Below are 5,518 nucleotides of genomic sequence, written 5' to 3'. Positions count from 1 at the left end.
CGCCACTTTCTCCTTTTGCTTAGATTCTTCATCTCTAACTTCAGCTTCGACTTCTTTTGCCTTTTCAGCATCAACTACTTTTCCAGACCTTAAGGTAATAGCCTTGACTTGCTCTTTAGCTTCCTTTCTGCCTGGTACTTCCGTGTCACTGGGAAGAGTGCCAGGTTGACGATTGAGCACTGCATTAGCTAATTGACCGATTTGATTTTCCAAGGTCTTGATAGAAACCGCCTGACTCTTGCACAACAGCTTAAGTTCCTCAAAATCAGCACTAGTAGGTGCAGCTGCACTTCCCTGTTGAGGATATGATTGCCTTGTAGCAGACTGCTGTGGTTGCTGGAATCCAGGTGGGTTAAACTGTTTACTTACTCCTTGCTGATATGTTGGCTGAATAGCATTCTGATTATTCCCCCAGCTGAAATTTGGATGATTTCTGTTGTTAGGATGATAGGTCACTGGCACAGGCTGCTGTTGTCGCTGATAATTATTCACATACTGAACAGATTCGTTGACAAGAGAACACTGATCCGTAGCATGAGAACCTGTACAAAGCTCACAAACCATAGCTATTTGATTAACTCCATACGTAGCCAAAGAATCAACCTTCATTGATAGCGCTTGGAGCTGGGCTGCAATAGCGGTGGCTGCATCAACTTCCAGAATACCTGCTACCTTGCCTGATGTCATCCTCTGAGTTGGGTTTTGATGCTCATTTGCAGCCATCGTCTCGATAAGATTATACGCCTCAGTATAGCTTTTAGCCCATAAGGCTCCTCCAGCTGCTACATCGAGCATGGGCCGAGATTGGGCCCCCAAACCATTATAAAAACCAGTGATTAACATCCAATCCAGCATTCCATGATGTGGACATTTTCTCAACATTTCCTTGTAGCGTTCCCAAGCCTCGCACATAGATTCTGTAGGTTGCTGCGCAAACTGAGTAAGAGCACTCCTCATAGCAGCAGTCTTTGCCATTGGATAAAACTTCACCAGAAACTTTTGTGCAAGATCTTGCCACGTAGTGATGGACCCAGCTGGTTCAGAATGTAACCAGTCTTTAGCCTTATCCCTCAGTGAGAATGGGAAAAGCCTCAACTTGATAGCCTCATCAGTCACGCCATTATACTTAAAAGTGCTGCAGATCTCGACAAAATTCCTTATGTGCATGTTGGGGTCTTCAGTTGCCGCTCCTCCAAAAGAAACAGAATTCTGCACCATCTGAATAGTGCCCGGCTTGATCTCAAAGGTGTTAGCTTGAATAGCCGGATGAAGGATGCTTGACTGAATGTCATCAATTTTAGGCCGAGAAAAATCCATAAGAGCTGGATCAGCTTGAACAATACGATCTCCCATGTTTACTAATTCTTTCTGCTCAGTTCCTGAATCCGAATCCTCAAAATCTAACTTCTCCGGAGTATCAAGAACTTCGTCTTTCTTTTCAGCTGTATCTAAGGTCCTCTTGCGAGCACGAGAACGAGTTTGCATAAACGCTTGCTAAAGTACCTGAAACACAACCGAAAAGAGTAATTAACTAATACGTCCTAATCACTGAGTCCTAATGACCAATGATGGTAAGTACATAAACTAAACAAATACGCCGAGTCCCCGGCAGCGGCGCCAAAAACTTGTTAGGGCGAAATCACCCACTAATATTCACGCAAGTATACGCGTTCGCAAGTAATATAGAATACTTTCTAGTTCGTTCCCTCAGAGACTCAGACTAAGTTATTGTCTAATTAAACTCACTCACCAATGTATAATTACTTCTCAATGTTAAGATAATAACACTTAAAATTGTTGATTAAATATTAACTATAATTAACTACTTAATTAACCACTTAACTAACACTTCAATTTATCAATAATAAAACACTCATGAGATCACAACTTCATTATTACTTCCTTCTATAGTCATTGTTATTACCTTTAGCATGTGACAGTGATGATATTAATCGAATAACACGAAATTGATAAAAGCCAACTTTCATTGTACTAATACCATTCTACCAAACATCCACAATTAAGATAGAAGTTGAATAGTCATCAATCATGTTGAGTTCCTATATGTCTACAGAAATTGACAACACAACGATTTAAGCACAAGTTATTCCTTTTGATTACATAGGGCAAATAAAATTGTTAGAGTTACCCACTAATCATGCACAACGTACATGAACCTATGCTAGCATGGCAAGTTCTAAATCTCAAGATCCACCGTCGCTTCATAAGAAATTAACACCCTATCTTATATGTTCGCGACGCACATAAGACGAATACGCACAACCAATACTAGATATCATGCAATCATCACACACTAAAGTATTAAACAATAAACTAAATAATTTCATAATAAATCCGTTGCAACCCCATGATCACGATTAGCCCATAATAGAACTTATCGCTATCATGGGTTCATATGAAATCATGATAATCAACACAAGAAAATAATAACTAAACTAATTATATTAAAACAGAGTACGTCACAAGAGTAAATAAGTCAAAGCAAGAAAACTAGCATCCAACATTACAACGAAACAAGAATCACAAGAATATATGCTTCCTCTTCGCTGCAGTGTGCTAAATCGGTCTTCTTCCTTATCTCCTTCGCTTCTTGCGCCAACACAATTTAAAACATAATCTCCTTCTTATTCTCTATGAAAACGTCTCAAATCTACTTATATAATAGTCCCATAAAACTCAGATTACATAGAAGTTGGAAGCCAAACAGAAGTAGAAGTCTAAAATAATTCAGCTTTTTCCCCAACCCTGCGCGGCCGCTCAGCATTTCTGCGTGGGCGCGCAAGGCTGCTGCGCGGCCGCTCAGCATTGTTGCGCGGGCGCGCAGGACCCTACTGGAAAAATTCCAGGTTTGCTCCGTTTCTTCGCCGTAATCTGCCCGTTCTCTTCCTCTCGCAATGGTGAACACATGCCAAGGCTTATTCTTGATGATTCCTCCTCCGAAATGCAACTAATACCCTGAAATGCATAAACACTAGAAAAACGCATCAAATACACAAAATACTTGATTTCAAGACACCAATTTAAGCCATTTTAAGACGTTCTAAGTGGTATAAAATGCCACTTATCATATTTCCATCTCCATAAGATACATCTGGGCCAGCCTTCTTCTCAAATTCTGACAACAGGGATTTATTTCCAATCATATGTCATGAGCATCCACTATCCAAGACAAGTGTATTTTCTTGTTACCCTGCAATCAGAAGAATAATGAATTAGAATGATTTTTAAGGACCCACACTTGTTGGGCCCTCTTTTTGGACAACTTAAGCCTTTGTGTGTCAGGAGTACTTTTGACAGTTTTTCCTTTGTCAGGATTTGTTTTGTCATAAGCAGATTTAGTAAAACCAACAATATTAAGCACACAGGCAACTTTATTAAACTTAGGCAAAGGTTCATAATAATTGTGATACAACTTGTGATAAGAACTACAAGTATAAATCGAATGCAAGCTACTACCACAATAAAAACAAGGATTTTTTGGCTTATAAAACTGATCTACCCCTAACATCAGACTCTAGAATAGCAATTTTCATTTTCTTATTCCTCCTGCAATCAATAGCAAGATGATTAGTATTTCCATAGTTAAAACAAGTTTTTCTAGGAGCATTGGGAACAACCTTGTAATTTGAATCCTTAGAAATACCTTGCTTACCATTCTTGTTTCTTTTAGGACTTTTACTTGAGGTTTGTCAGTAACCTCTGATAATTTATTTTTCAATTGTCTTGCTGATAAAAGTCCTATATTCTTTTCCGTCTTAACATATTTAATGGTTTCCTTGCTTTCCTTTCTTTGAGTTTTATCACTTACCAGTTTTTCTTGTGATACTGATGTTGAACCCTTTTCAAAAGTGGATTTGGGTTCATCAGCTTCTGATGAGATAAACTTAACAGGAGTTTTAAGGGTAATTTTATTTTCAGTGTCAACATCCTTAACTCCATCTTTATAGCCTAGGCATTCTTTCCAGTTTTTCTTTGAGATTATCTCATGAACCTTTTTGCCTGAATCAGTCCAGGCTTTAAGGGTTATTCTCTCATTTTCTAGATCCTTTTCCAACATACTGTATCTAGCCTCAAGAATCTTTACTGTATGTTTAGCTCTTTCACATTTTTTCTTCAAATCTATCTGGTTTATTAAGTCAGACTCTAACTGTTCATTCCTAGATTTTAAGATCTCAATTTCAGTTATAAGTCTATCATTTTCTAGAGTCTTATTCTTAAAATTTCCATGCAAAGATATAAGAATAGATTTCAACTCAGATATATTTTCAGTATCAAAGGAGAAGAAAGGAGTTTGTACTTTAGACTCAGAGGAAGCAGGATCATCAAGACTAGCCATTAGTGCATAGCATGTGTCTTCATCTTCAGAATCAGAGTAGTCCATCCAATTCTTGCTTGAAGTGATCAGGGCTTTGTTTTTCCCTTAATCATGCTTTGTTTTCTTGCACTCTGAGGCAAAGTGACCAGGTTCATCACAGTTGTAGCACTTGATCTTTGTCATGTCTACCTTCTCAGCTTTAGAGTCATTTCCATCTTTTCTCCCAGTTGACTTCCTTTCGCCTCCTGTGAACTTCTTCCTGAAGCTTCTGTTGTTCTTAGACTTCCTGAATTGCATTCTCCTGAAGCCCTTAACCAGTAATGCGGCCATTTGCATGACATCAGAATCTGTCATATTTTCATCAGTTTCAGAATCAGTATCATCATCAGGATTTGATGATTAATCATCAGTATCTGATTCTGGAAAATTGTTCTTCTTTCGTACAGCTCCAATAGACTTTTCTATTGAAGCTTTATCATTTACTTTCAAAGCAACAGATTTCCCTTTATTGCTTTTCCTCTCCCTCCTTTGTTGAACCTCTAAATCATGAGTTCTCAGCATGCCATAGACTTCATCCAGAGTAGTTACTTCTAGATCATACTGATGTCTTATAATTGAAGTTTGAGTCTCCCATTCTTCACTCAAAACTCTCAAAAACTTAGTGTTTGAATCCTCTCGATCATACACCTTTCCCACCAAAGACAGATTGTTGAGCAGGGTCAGAAATCTGTCATAGATGTCAGTGAGACTTTCATCAGGCTTGGTCTCAAAGTGTTCATATTCTTGATCAACCCTTATGTTCTTCTTGATGGCCATAGTGCCTTGACATTGAGTTTCAAGAGCATCCCAGATCTCTTTGGCAGTCTTGTAGGCTATAACCCTGTTTGACATCACAGAATCAAGACAGTTATGCAAAATGTTTCTTACCTTTACATCTTTCAGCATAGCTACTTTCTCTTCTGGTGTCCATTCAGTCTTCTCCTTAGCTGATAATGTTCAGCAACAGTAGGAGTTGCAGGCACCATTTTTGTTGGCATGAAGGGTCCATCATTGATTACGTCGAGATAATCTGGATCTGTATCTTCTAGGTGCATGAGCATCTTCACCTTCCATGTTGGATATTCAGTCTTTTTCAGAATGTGAATTTTAATGCTTTCATACTTGTTCAGAGACATGTTTAGA

General features: G+C 38.5%; 1 non-coding gene across 1 annotated transcript; it reads left to right on the top strand.

Annotated features, from left to right (window-relative positions):
- Positions 1-853: 853 nt before the first annotated feature.
- Positions 854-960, top strand: LOC141687878 (small nucleolar RNA R71). Its single transcript, XR_012561357.1, has one exon. It is a non-coding gene; the product is annotated as a small nucleolar RNA R71 (small nucleolar RNA).
- The last annotated feature ends 4,558 nt before the right edge of the window (positions 961-5,518 follow it).

This window comes from Apium graveolens, chromosome 9 (genome assembly GCF_009905375.1).
Source record: "Apium graveolens cultivar Ventura chromosome 9, ASM990537v1, whole genome shotgun sequence".
Classification (NCBI taxonomy): Eukaryota; Viridiplantae; Streptophyta; class Magnoliopsida; order Apiales; family Apiaceae; genus Apium; species Apium graveolens.
Note: the sequence above shows the minus strand (reverse complement) of the source record. Positions and strands in the feature narration are given on the sequence as shown.